The following is a 14,686-nucleotide window of genomic DNA, read 5'->3' as shown; positions in this document are numbered from 1 at the left end:
CATATTAAGTACATAACATTCAGAAACAGATGCACATGGTGTAGTGTTAAACAAACACAAAGAATCCAAATACTAAGGTAAGGAAGAACTTGCTGTTCAATAAAATCTACTAGGAAAATTGAAAAAGCAGTCTGGTTAAATTAGGTTTAGACCAATTTCTCACACCAGACACTACAGTAAGCCCTAAATATAAACAGGAACCTGATATAAAGACAAGTTTTATAAACAAATCATAAACAATTTAGAGGAATTTGAAAGGTGATACCTTTCTTCGCTGTGAATAGGGAAAGTTCTTAACTAAGCTAGGGATAGAGAAGACCACAAGAGTTAAAATAGACAAATTGAAAAGCCTTCGTACAAACAGAATTAATGCATTTCACATTAGAAGCGAAATAATTAACTAATCTTTGTAACAAATTTATCTTATAAAGATCTGAAAGCCATGAAAGATAGGGAATTGACTCATATACCAACAATAGACATTTCCCAATAGTCAAAGTATATATATTAAGCAATTTTCAAAAGAAGAAATGCAAGCTATCACCAAATATGATGAAATGCGTCATATGATTAATTATTAAAGAAATGCAAATAAATCTTGAGGTTTTACCTCACACCCATAACCATGATAAAGATGACAACAAAAGGAAATGAAAATTTTTGGAGGAGCTTTGGGAGGACAGGCACACAAATGTTTTCTTGGGGGAACTATAAGTTGGTCCAGTCATTCTGGAAAACAATTTGTAACAAAGCCAAACAAACAAACAAAATCACATAATTATGAATAGCCTCTGATTTGGGGGTCCAGCTACTAGGCATATATCTAAAGAGATAACAAAAAGAGGGAAGAGACTTGTCTATACAAAATTATTCCTACTAACACTTTTTTTTTGGTCATAGCAAAGAACTAGCAACCAAAGTAGTATCTATAAATTGGGTAATGTCCATACAAATTATGTAGTGCTTCTACTCTGCCTACTCCACCATCTTGGCTCCGCCCCCAAATTATGTAGTATGTGAAGGTAATGGAATATCATTGTGCCATGAAAAATAACAAAATGGATAGCTGCAGAGGGAACTGGAAGATCTCTGTGAAAGATGCAGAGTAAATAAAAACTGTGAAACAATCTATGAAACGACTGTAATGGGAATGCAAATTTGGAAGATCTTCCCTGCCCCTAGGCTAAAGTGCACCAGAAGCCGGGGGAGGGAGGCTTGTTTTTCAGTAGATACTTTTTGATTGGCCAGTGGGTCAATAAGGTTGTTACATTCTCTGAGCCAGGAGAAGGCTATATAAGCCCTGATGTGTAGCTTTGTTTTGGGGACTCACTTTGAGAAGTGTTCTGTGATTTGATCTGAATTCTGGGAAGCCGTTGTTGAGAGTCCCCCAGCTTTGAAAAACCCAGATGTTGATTGGGTATGGATGTAATGGCTGGACAGTTTGGAAAGCTGTCTACTTGATCTGTTTCTGTCTTGATAATTCTGCCTGTATACTTTGAAGTTCGGGGTGCTGACCTTTTTGCCCTGAACAAGGTAAACGATATATGGTCTGACTGATTAAAGTAAGCTTGTTAACCCATTTTGAGTTGCTTTCCTTTATCAAAGCAGATCCAAGAACCTGTGTGAGCAGGCACCCTGGGGACACTGGGGTGCTTGCCGCTACAAGGACTATAACATTGTAAAGAAAAACAACTTGGAAAAACCAAGAACCCTAATGTAATGACCAAACTGAGGTGAATGAAAAGCCCAGGAGACAGAGTTTCTAGATAATTAGCAATCAATTTATTAATTAGACTAGTAAATAATAAACTGATGGTCAGTGGTCTCTCTTGGCAACCAAATACAAATCCATGGAGATCATCGAATGCTTAAATATCTTTGGAAAAGTAGGTGCTCCTGGCAGGCAATTAACCCTGATTGGTGAACATTTAATGAGGGGGTGGTCTAGAGGTGGGCTGAAAACCTTCAGTTCCTCCTCCAGAAAACTGGCTTGACTCTAAGACTCAGCTCTCTCCAGCTATCTGGACAAAGGCATCCATCTCCACCCAGATCACTCTGAATATCTGATGGGTTTCAAGGGCATGAGTCTAATGTTTTTAGGGCAATAATTCACCTAGATTAGATTTTTCTGGGTGGGGAGGGCAATCTCATCTATCAGCAATGTCCTTCAGATACTGACTGATTGGCCTTCAGGGTCTGGTCCCTGAATGAAGAAATAAAGGGAAAAAAACCCTCAATATTAATTAAATAATTATTAATATAATAGAAAAATAATAATTTCTCTCAAAGCATAACTCCAGGGGATCAGTCATAAAGCATATTACCTAAATGATTATTAGTTTGGATTTCTTCCCTGAGAACTTTCTCTTCATACCCTTTGACAGAGAGATAATGAATTATAAAGTGCATAATAAAATATGTATTTTTTTACTTGGCCAATATATGAATTTGTTTTGCTTGGCTATTGATACAAGGAAGGTTTAAAAAAATTATTTTTGGAGGGAGATTCAGCTGGGAGATCTGGACTAGTGATAGGGATGACAGGGAAAAAAAAGAAAAAAGTGTCATGGGGCATTAAAAAATGTACAGAAAAAAAACAGAAGGAAGTTCAGAGGGAGACAGCTACAAACAGGACAGCTTTGAAATTGATGTGGTGAATTCATTATATTCTTTTAAAAAGAAGCTATACACAATAGATTCATGGTCTCACATAAAATTCTATTTTTCTGCTATTTGTCTATGGAAATGTTCATGTTTGTTGGTGTTGGTTAAATTGAGAATGATGAAAAATTGAAAAAAATGGGCTTCTGCACAAAAGATATCTTTTATGTTATAAAAACTGGTCAACTAAAAACAGGAAAATGACAAATGCTGGAGAGGATGTGGAAAAATTGGAACACTAATGCATTGTTGATGGAGTTGTGAACAGATCCAACCATTCTGGAGAGCCATTTGGAACTATGCCCAAAGGGCTATAAAAAAGTGCACACTTTGACCCAGCAATACCATTTCTAGGGCTGTATCTCAAAGAGATCATACAAGTAGGAGGAGGACCCGTATATACAAAAATATTTATAGCAACTCTTTTTGTGGTGGCAAAGAACTGGAGATCAAGGGAATGACCATCAATTGGGGAATGGCTAAACAAGTTGTGGTATATGAATGTAATGAAATACTATTGTGCTTTAAGAAATGAGGAGAGGGGGTGGCCAGGTAGCACAGCAAGAGCACTGGCTCCAGTGTCAGGATGACCTGGGGATCTAATCCTGGGCTCAGACACTTAGCACCCACCCAGAAACACCTGGCCATGTAACCTTGAGCAAGTTACTTAACCCTGAATGCTTAAAAAAATGAGGAGAAAAAAAAAAGAAATGAGAAGACAGACTTCATAATAACCTTGGAGAGACTTATATAAACTGATGCTGAGTGAGGAGAGCAGAACCAGCAGAACTTTGTACACAATTTTAGACACATTGGATCTGTGACTACTAGCTTTGATAGACTGGGTTCCTCTCAGGTTAGAAGACAACTCCAAAAGACACATGATGGAAAGGGATATCCACATCCAGAGAAAAGAACTACAGAGTCTGAATGCAGACTGGAGCAAACTACTTGCTCTCTCTCTTTCGTGTTTTGTTTTGTTTTGTTCCTTCTTTCTAGTTGCTTACTCCATTGGTTATAATTCTGGTGGTATTTCTTTGATCTCATACTGAACAGGGAAACAGGTTGAATCAGACCTTACTTTAAAAAAAATTCTTGGGCAGGGGGTGGGTGAAGTTGGAGTTGTGGGAAGATGGTGGGTAGGACCCAATGGATCCCAGATCCTGGACAAACACTCCATCAGGGCTTAGGGATGCAAGACTCACTGCTAGACTTCCCCAGATAACCTAAAAATTCACTGCCTTGAGGGCAGTTCCAACATTTCCCATCCTCTGAGGTGCCCAAGCTTAGCCCAGATCTTCCTCTGAGATTCTTCTGCTAAATTGGGGGTGGTGGTCTAACTGACCTCTAAGATTCCTCCCAACTCTGAATCTGTGATCTTATGATCAATGACATAAATAATAAATTTCTAATACCTCGAATCTAGTTCAAAGGTCACCAGAATGATCATGAATGTTTCTGCTTGTTAAAGGGACATTTGATGGATCCTTGATCTCATTGGTATACGCAAGTAGGTGGTAAAGTAGATAGTGTTGGACTTAAGAGTCATGAAGATCTGAGTTTGAATCCTGTCTCAAACACTGTCTAGATATGCAATGTTGCACAAGGCACTCTTTTAGCCACAGTTTTCTCAACTGCAAAATGGGAGTAATATCACCTACCTCACAAGGTTGTTGTAAAGAACAAATAAGATAATACATGTAAAATGCTTTGTAAACATTAAAACCACAGTAGCTAGGTGGGTCAATGGATGGTCAGAGAGACCTGAGTTCAAATCGGACTGTGTTTTCTCTTTTTCTTTACTTGCTTCCATGTAGAGAGTTGGAAATGTTTCTTTCTTTTTTTTTTTTTAAAGAATGTTTTTCTTGATTACAAGAGAGACTTATTAGAAAAAAAAAGTGATGTGAACTTTTTGTGGATCTCATTTAAATGAGATTGAGTACAAAATTCCAACTTCTATAATTGAAACCTACTTCTCCCCCCCCCCACTTAATAGTATTTCATTTTTTCCAATTACATGTAAAGGTAGTTTTTTTTTTTTAAGCAATCGGGGTTAAGTAACTTGCTCAAGGTTACATGGCCAATTATTTGTGGGTGTGGTGCTGAGTATCTGAGCCCAGATTTGATCCAGGTCATCCCAACACTGGAGCCGGTGCTCTTACTTGCTGTGCTACCTGGCTGCCCCTAAAGATAGTTTTCAACATTCATTTTTATAAGATTTTGAGTTCCAAATTTTTTCCCTTCCTCCTTCCCATCCCCCTTCCTTAATGGAGCAATGAATCACACATACAATCATGTTAGACATACTTCTACATTAGTCATGATTAAAACCTACTTCTAATTAGAAACTAAAAAAAAAAAAGTACAATCCTAGGCAAATCACTTAACCTCTGTTTACCTTAATTCACTGGAGAAGGAAATGGCAAACCACTCCAGTATCTTTGTCAAGAAAATGTTTTGGTCCATGAGTCAGACACTATTGAATGACAACTATGACTAAAGAGTAAAGCTCTTTATAAATACCATTATTGTTATCGCTTCCTCCACTGGTATAGATCACAGCCCCTCCCTGCATAGCCTCTTATAAATCTTTATCTGCATATTTTGCAATTGTATTATTATACTATATTAAGGCTCCACAACATAAGACAGAACATACAAATTATTGGTGTGTCTTATTTCCTCAGAAGGTGTGTGTTCCATGGGAATAGCAACTAACATCCTTAATCTTTGTATCTCCTTCAGTACCTAGCATAGGATAATAACCGTTCATATTTACATAGGACTTTGCATGTTATCTCATTCAATCTCCACAATAAACCTATAAGAAGACCAGTGTAATTATATAAGACAGATGTACAGTAGAAAAGGGTTAATCTTGGAGTTAAAGGGCCTGAGTCTGAATCTTGGGGTTACCACTTTCTAAGTGTGTGATCCTGGCAAGATTAATAACAATAACAAAGATAATAACTAGCATTTATATAGCAATTTAAGATTTGCAAAGCTCTTTACAAATATCTCATTTTATCCTCACAAGCACTCTAGGAGGCAGGTGCCATTATTGTCCTCACTTTACTGTTGAGAAAACTGAGATAAATAGAGGTTAAGTGACTTGCTCAAGGTCACAGAGTAAATATCTAAGGTTGGATTTGAATTCGGGTCTTCCAGACTCTAAGTCCAGTGTCCGACTCTAGGCTGAAACCCAGGTCCTCTGACTGTAAATTCAATCCTCCTTCCACCATGTCACACTTTCTCTCATAATTCAGTACTTCAAGGGATTCTGCATGAATTGGCATAAGTTTTCACCAAATCACTGAATTTCAGAGTTGGAAGAGACCTCTAACATTATGTATTCGAACCTCTATTTAACTTAGAATCTTCTCTATAACATTCCTGACAAGTGGTCATGAGGTCTCGATGTGAAGAGCTCCAGTGATGAGGGATCTCACTGCTTTCCATAGCATTTCATTATGTTTGAAGAGTTTTGATGGTTAGAAAGTTTATCCTTATACTTAGCTGAAATATGCCTCTCTTCAATTTCCTTTTTTTTAGAAAATTAAATTAAATTAAATTTTTTTTGTTACATTTTAAGTTTTGAGCTGTCTCACTCCCTCCCTTTTAACCCTGCACTAGAGAAGGTTACCATTTCTCTCTCTCTCACACACACATATCTATGCACATATGTGTATATGTTTAATATATGTGTGTATGTACACATGTAAAACCATAACATCTTCTTTCATAGGTCCTTTGTAGTTTGTTTGAATGTCTGCAACTTCCTTATTGTATCCTGTTTTGCCCTTAGAGCAAAGAGTCAACTCCTTCTTCCATATGACAATTCTTTCAAATGCTTGAGGGCATTGGCCAATCCCTGCCACTCCCTATGCATCATCTAGGCACTGAGCATGCCAGTTTTTTCAACTAATTTTCAGAGACTCACTATTTGAAAAAAAAATTACTGGGAAAACTGAAGAGCAGTCTGGCAGAAATTAGGTATCAGCCGCATACAGCTCCTCTCATGTATTGTGCTAAGTTCCAAAGAGATACATAGCTGAAAAATGAAATGACATCATAAACACATTCAAGAAGCAAGGAAGAGATGACCTGTGAGATCTTTGACTAGAGGAAGAATTCATGACCAAACAAGTGATGGAGAGGATGATGGAAGATAAGATGACAATTCTGATTATACAAAATATTAAGGTTTTTGCACACACACAAAAATACAACCAAAGCACTTAAAATTAGAAGGGAAACATCACCGGAGAAAACCTTTTCAACAAGTTTCTTTGATAAAGGTCTCATATCCAAGATATTTAAAGAATGGATTCAAATTTATTTCCCTCCCCTCCCCTCCTCTTCCCTTCCTGTCCCACTATAATGTGTGATTTCCCCATAAACAAACCATTTGACATCACCTCAAGGAGCAGTGTGGCAAGACAACAGCTGAAAGTGTCCGGTGTGTCACACCTCAGTGTCCTCCACTAGCTGGAGAAAGGATGACTAGGAGAGAGCATGGGGTGAGGTGAGGAGATTGCTGTAGAAGGGGGGTATTAAAGGATCCTCTCTCCCCAAGATGAGGAAGTTGAAGAAGGAGAAAGGACTTTTCTGTTTCCAGTAGAGTTAACATACATCCTGAGGTTAAAGGCAGAGGTATTACAAGAGAACAGCTGCTCACGTCTTCTTCAGGGAATAAGAAGGGGTTAGACCTTGCTGAAGGGATTATTGAAACTTTCCTTGTGGTGATGAGGAAAGAAAAGTTCCCTGTATTCTAGGAAGAGCCCAGGGGAGAGGGAAGGCTCTTTTTGGAAAGAGGTAGGTTATTGGGGTGAGGACGGTGTGCAAGATGCAAGTAGTGAAGATACATACATACATACACACACATATGAAGATGGCTTTATCATAAGATAAGAAAGCTATAGAGAAGACTCTCTCAACTCAGTTGGGGTCAGTGGGTGGGAATTGGGAGGGAATCTTACCAAAGCTATACCTGTCCTTGGGTGGGAATAGAACAGGGGAACCTCTTAAGTTCTTGGCAGAGCAACCATTATTGAGACCCAGGGAGAAAGGGTAGAGAATGTTTTTTGACATGCTGGGGAGGAGGGGACAGGGACAGGGTTTTTGTCTTAGGAGACAAAAAGTAACAAATGGTGACACAAAAGAAAGAAAAAGGGAGGTGGACAGAAGTAGAATAGAAAATAATCAGAGGCAAAAGGAGAAGGAAAGTCAGAACTTAGTAAGGATTGGGGAGGGGACATAGGGAAAAGAGGAAAACACCCAGAACAGCTGGTGGCAGACAAAATATTATTTGGGAGACATAGCTTTATGTCTCTGAAAAATGTTATTGTCTGTGTTTTCCCATGAGAATGTTCTATATGCTTACTGCCTCCCTTGAGGAGAGATTGTCATGATGGCTTCAAAACTATCAGGTTTAATCTTATAACAATGATTTCTATGCATAGATTCTATGAATTATAGCCTCCCTTAAGAGTAAACTGTCATGGGGATCTCAAGACTACCAAACCCAATCTTACAACAATCCACCCCTTAGTCTTTGAGAACACTTGTGACCGGTGCATTGACAAACTCTACTGGGGACAGTCCCCTTTGGTAAGAAGACCTCAGAGGCAGCACATGGAGAAAGAAAGACAAAGATCTTAACCTAACTTATTCTAACTTAGTGACTTGTCCAGGGCCTGGAAGACCCTGTGACATGCAAGGAAAGCCACACTATCTTAATTCCTACCACATAAAAGATAAAGAGCATCATTGTTTCTAAGGTGCTCCTGGCCCAAGTTACTCAACTGTCAGGGAGGGCCCAGGAGAACAGGTTATTCAGTGGGCTTGGGGAGATGGAATGAATGTGAGTTATGAGGTTACCCACCTTGATGGACCCGTTCTTTGGCCCACTGTCAGTCTGGGGACCTTATGGGAGGGATCTATCCACATGTAATAGTAGGACTTAAGGAGGGTGCAGACTCCCCATTGGTCTGCAAACAGTCTAGGGCCAAGCAGTGATCCATACTTGGTTCTAGGGGTTCTCTGGCCTTTGGTTAGGGTGTCAAGTCCTTTGGCAGTATTTGTGATCTGTTCCTCCAGGTGTCTAGTGACTGAAGGGAGGCAGACAATGAGCCTTGGTGTGCTAGCTGAAAACTGAATGATGTCTTCCTGAATGGTATCTGGATGGATCAAGGTATGTTTGCAGAGGTATTTACTTGATGATCTTCTGATTCCAGATGACTTGTAGAGATGCTCTAGATAATGCTGCTAAAGCCTTCTAGTGATAAGACTTAGTATAGTTTAGTAAAATCTGACAAAATCTAATCAGACCTTCCAGTAATTAGTTCATGTCATTAAAACTTGTTCAGGTCTTATGGAGCTAGTCTTATAAACAACAGAGCTATAGGAAGAACATCAAAGGAGGCTACTCAAAAAGGTCACTTATACTTGCATGCTATTGTAGCAGTTCAGAGTTGCTGGGGTATTGCAACAAGATTCATTTTTTTTAAAAATTACAGTTTTATCTGCCATGGTTCGAATTTGCTGTGAAAGGAAGAAGGAAGGCCATGATTCTAACATCAAGACTGTTGCCTCAGTCCTAAGCCTAAGGGCACAGAGTAGATTAACATAGGTATAATAGGATAAAGCATCCTTAGTTCTCTTTGATTTTGTGTAAGAATTGTAGTTAACTTTTTGGAATAGCCAATCATGTGGCAAAGTGCCATATTATTCACAGAGTATGGTAGCCAGGTTCAGGATTAACCAGGTGGGAGACATTCTTACTCAAAAAAAGAAATAGCACAATGGGGAAACCGAATCAAGGGGCTCCTACCTACACCTATTCAAGGTTATCCCCTCAACCTTCCAAGACAAAGACATCCATCGGTAGTGGTTCTGGGATTACTCTCCCTTTGAGCATCTTGTGGCATTTTCCTCGAAAAGTGGATTACTGACTTAATGATCATTCAGACATTTATACCTGAATTAAAAACTCAGAACAACATCAAATTACTGTGCCAAGAGATTTTACCTCAAATAGAAAATTTCACTAATAATAGTTTAGTGCTAGATAGTTATCATTTTTCTTGTGTTACTGCAATACCAGTAAATGATAAAAAGTTTGTCTTTTAAAAAATTCAATCAACATCCTTTTCTTTTTTTCTTCTTCTTGAGTTTAAACTCATCTTGATATAAAAATCATTCATTAGAAATTAAGAAAATAATTACATTCTGGAATTCCACATAAAACTGGATATATGATAGCTCATTCAAAATCTAGGAAAACCCGCCAACACATTGATTACTTTACTTACTGTGATTTTCCAGATTGTAGATATCCATCACTTAAGGTACTATGTGTTAATCTCTAAGGCAAAAATAAACCTTTAAGACTGGAATCTGTTGAGATTTTTACTCAAAATGTAACTTTAATATATACTATTCCTGGTATAATTTCACAGGGCTGATAAGATTTTATGACCTTGTAGAAGGAACCTGGTAAGTTTATAAATAAGGAGATTTTACAACATCTATTTTTTTTATACTTTCCCCCAACAGCAGGTAATTATTATTCTTCCTTTTAAAAACATGCCAAATTAAATACTTGATACATTTTAACATTATGACAACAGCCTTTAATAACAATAATTTCACAGCATACAACCTCCATTACAGATAATTCTTACTCTTGGTCTTAGTTAGATGCTACTTATAATTTTAAGAAAGGCTCCATTTACAGGGTTATAAGTCAACCCCAAAAGACTCATGATGAAGAGAGATGTCTACATCCAGAGAAAGAATTGAGTTTGAATCTATATTGAAGCAAACTACCTGCTCTTTTTCTTTTTCTTGCTTGGTTTTGTTTCCTCTTTCCCATTCATTCCATCTGATACAATCCTTCTTTATAACCTGACTAATGCCTAATGTGAAAGTATTTGCAGATCCTATACTTGATTGTATGCCTCCATGGAGGGGGGGAGGGGAGGGAGGGAGAGAAAATTTGAAACTCAAGGAATTGTGGAACTGAATCTTGTAAACTAAAAATAAACAAATTAATAAAGACCAAAAAATAAAAAAAAGAAAGGCTCCATTTATTCCTATGCTTTCTAGTGCTTTTAATAGGAATGGGTCTTATATTCTGTCTAAAGCCTTTTCTGCTTCTATTGATATACTTGATATAATTTTTTAATTGACATGATCAATTATACTTGTAGTTTTACTAATGTTGAATCAGTCCTGCATTCCAGGTATAAATTCAGGCTGATCATAGTGTATTGTATTTGTGATACACACACACACATATTGCTGTAATCTCTTTGCTAGTATTTTATTTAAAAATTTTGAATCAATATTCATGAGAAAAAATTGTTTTATAGTTTTCTTTTTCTGTTTTTGATTTCTCTGGTTTAGATATCAAAATCATATTTATATCATAAAAGTAATTTGGCAGGACTCCTTTACCTATTTTTTCAAATAGTTTATATAATATTTGAATAAATTGTTCTTCAAATATTTGGTAGAGTTCACTTGTAAATACATGTGATCCTGAGTTTTTTTTTCCTTAGAGAGCTCCTTTATGGTTTGTTCAATTTCTTTTTTCTAAGACAGGGTTATTTAAGTATTCTATTTCTTCTTCTGTTAATCTGGGCAATTTATATTTTTGTAAATATTCATTCACTTAATTTTATTGGCATATAGTTGGGCAAAATAGCTCTGAATAATTGCTTTAATTTAATCTTCATTGGCTGTGCATTCATCTTCATTTTTTTTTTTTTGCTTTTTTGGGACATCTTCATTTTTCATATTGGTAATTTGGTTCTGTTTTTTTTTTAAATCACATTTCTCACTCATGTTTTCTTTTTATGCTTTTCCTGAGTGTTTTTGAATGTAAAATTTTTATATTCAGCAGAAGCAGCATTGTTTTGTAGGCCTTGGAGGCAGAGGCAGCAGCTACAGCAGAGCAATGCAGGGCAACTAAAAATCTAGAAAAAGAACAAATTAAAAATCCTGATTTAAACACTGCATAGAAAATTTGAAAATTAAAGGAGAGATTAATACAACAAAAATAATCATCAAACTACTAAACAAAACTAGGAACTGGTTTGGAGGAAAAACCAATAAAATGGGTAAACCTATTGGTCATCTTCAACATGACTTTTTTTTCTTGCTTTTTTTTTCATTTTTCAAATGCTTTATTAATTTCTGATTTACATCATTCATTTTCACCAGATTTTGAGTTATAAATTTTCTCCTTGTTTTTCCCCTACCCACCACCCCAAAAGAGCAATCTCACAGGATATCCCCTCCTCCAATCTGCTCTCTCCCATATCTTCTCCCATACCCCTTTTGCCTTTTCCAGTGGGGCATGGTGGATCTCTATGCCCCAGTGCCTGTATATCTTATTTCCCAATTACATGTAAAATACTATTAATAATGGTGTATATATATAATTTTAAACATTTGATTTTAAGACTTTGAATTCCAGATTCATTCCCTTCCTCCCTTTTGTCACCCTCCCTTACTGGGAAGATAAGCAGTTCAGTATAGGTTGTACATGTGTAGCTAATGCAAAACATTAACATAGTAGATATATTGTAAAAGACTGACTATATTTCCCTCCCTCCTATTCCACCTTCCACCCGTTCTATTCTCTACTTTGATCCCATCTCTTTTCAAAAAGTGGGTGCTTGTAATGGGAATGCAAATTTGGAAGATCTTCCCTGCCCCTAGGCTAAAGTGCACCTGAAGCCTGGGGTGGGAGGTTTGTTTTTCAGCAGATACTTCTTGATTGGCCAGTGGTTCAATAAGGTTGTTACATTCTCTGAGCCAGGAGAAGGCTATATAAGCCCTGATGTGAGGCTTTGTTTTGGGGGCTCACTTTGAGAAGTGTCCTGTGATTTGATCTGGATTCTGGGAAGCTGTTGTCCAGAGCCCTCCCCCCCGCCCCCCGCTTTGAAAAACCCAGATGTGGAAACCCAGATGTTGACTGGGTATGGATGTAATGGTTGGACAGTTTGGAAAGCTGTCTACTTGATCTGTTAATGTCTTGATAATTCTGCCTGTATACTTTGAAGTTCGGGGTGCTGACCTTTTCTCCTGAACAAGGTAAACGATATATGTCTGACTGATTAAAGTAAGCTTGTTAACCCATTTTGAGTTGCTTTCCTTTAACAAAGCAGATCCAAGAACCTGTATGGGCAGCCACCCTGAGGACTCTTGGGGTGTTTGCTGCTACAGTGCTTCCAACTTCTCTCCCCGCCAACCTACCCTCACTTCCATAATCTCCCCTCTCATCCCCTTCCCCCCTACTCTCCTGTGGGGTGAGATGGTGAGATACCCTATTTAGTGTGTATTTCATTCCCTTCCCGAGCCAAATTCAATGAGAATAAGGTTGACCCATTCCCTTTTGCCTTCCTATTCTTCCCCTCCATTGTAACCATTTTCCCTTGCCTCTTCTAAATGAGATAGTTTACCCCATTCTTTCTCTCCCCATCTCCTCTCATTATATTCTTCTCTCATCTCTTAAATTCACCTTTTAAGTATCATCCCTTCCTATTAAATTGGTCCTGTGGCCTCTATCTATGTATACTTGTAAACATATATATATATATATATATATATATATATATATATATACACACACATTTACATATATTTTCATATACCTGTATACCCTCTGATATAGACATATATATGTATTTCTATTCCCTTCAACTATTTTCATAGTGAGAAAAGTTTCATCAGTTAAAATTTTCATTTTTCCATATAAGAATGTTAGTAGTTCAACTTTGATAAGTGGCTTATGCTTTCTTTTCCCTGTTTACCTTCTCATGCTTCTCTTGCTTCTTGTATCTGAATGTCAAATTTTCTATTCAACTCTGGTTTTTTCATCGAGAATGCTTGAAAGTCCGCTATTCCACTGAATGACCATATTTTCCCCTGAAATATGATACTCAGTTTTGCTTGGCAGGTGATTCTTGGTTTTAATCCCAGCTCCTTTGCCCTCCAGAATATCTTATTCCAGGCCCTTTGATCCCTCAGTGTAGAAGCTGCCAGATCCTGGGTTATCCTGATTGTGTTTCCACATTATTCAAATTGTTTCTTCCTGGCTGCTTGTAATATTCTCTCCTTGATCTGGGAATTCCAGAACCTGGCTATAATATTTCTAGGAGTTTTCTTTTTGGGATCTTTTTCAGGAGGTGATTGGTGGATTCTTTCAACCTCTATTTTGCCTGCTGGTTCTAAAACATCAGGGCAATTTTCCTTGAGAGTTTCTTGGAGGATGATTTCTAGGTTCTTTCTTTGATCATGGCTTTCAGGTAGTCCAATAATTTTTAAATTATCTCTCCTGGATCTATTTTCCAGGTCAGTGGTTTTCCCATGAGATATTTCACATTGCCTTCTATTCTTTCATTTGTTTGGATCTGTTTAACAGCATCTTGATTTCTCCTCAAGTCACTAGCTTCCCTTTGGTCCATTCTAAATTTGAGGGAATGATTCTTCTCAGTGAGCTTTTCAGATTCTTTTTCCCTCTGGCAAATTTGGCTTTTTAAGGAATTCTCCTCATTGCATTTTTGAGCTTCTTTTGCCATTGGAGTTAGTCTGTTTTTTAAGGTTTTATTTTCCTCAATGAGGCTGTTGACTCTCATTTCATAATTTTCTTGCATCGTTCTCATTTCTCTTCCCAATTTTTCCTCCACTTCTCTTATCTGCTTCTTAAGGTACTCTATGGCCTCTAACCAGCTTGTATTTTCCTTTGAAGCTTTTGGTGTAGGATTTCTGACTTCACTGTCTTCCTCCTGTTCCATGCTTTGATCCTTTTTGTCACGAAAATAGGAGTCTAATGTTGTATTCTTCTGTTTGTTTTGCTTCCTTTGCCTGGTCATGTTGCCACTCAATTACTTGACTTTTGGGCTTTTTGCCACAGTAGGACTCTGCCACCAGACAGGGGAGCTTCCATCCCAAATGCTTGGGTTTTCTCAGCTGCTGGAGGTATTAGTTGGGTGCCCTCTCTGAAGCTTCCACA

At 37.6% G+C, this 14,686-nt stretch overlaps 1 long non-coding RNA gene across 4 annotated transcripts in view; it reads left to right on the top strand.

Moving 5' to 3' along the window:
* The first annotated feature begins 8,580 nt into the window (after positions 1 to 8,580).
* LOC138155573 (uncharacterized) overlaps positions 8,581 to 14,686 on the top strand; it is a 48,630-nt gene continuing 42,524 nt past the window's right edge. For 3 of the 4 annotated variants that reach the window (XR_011166868.1, XR_011166865.1, XR_011166866.1), the window contains exon 1: positions 8,581 to 8,854. This is a non-coding gene — a long non-coding RNA (uncharacterized lncRNA). The remainder of the gene's footprint in view (positions 8,855 to 14,686) is intronic. The other variant, XR_011166867.1, reaches the window with a different exon arrangement.

This window comes from Petaurus breviceps, unplaced genomic scaffold (genome assembly GCF_028583685.1).
Source record: "Petaurus breviceps papuanus isolate PSGF00001 unplaced genomic scaffold, PetGlider_PUasm1.0 91133, whole genome shotgun sequence".
Lineage (NCBI taxonomy): Eukaryota > Metazoa > Chordata > Mammalia > Diprotodontia > Petauridae > Petaurus > Petaurus breviceps.
Note: the sequence above shows the minus strand (reverse complement) of the source record. Positions and strands in the feature narration are given on the sequence as shown.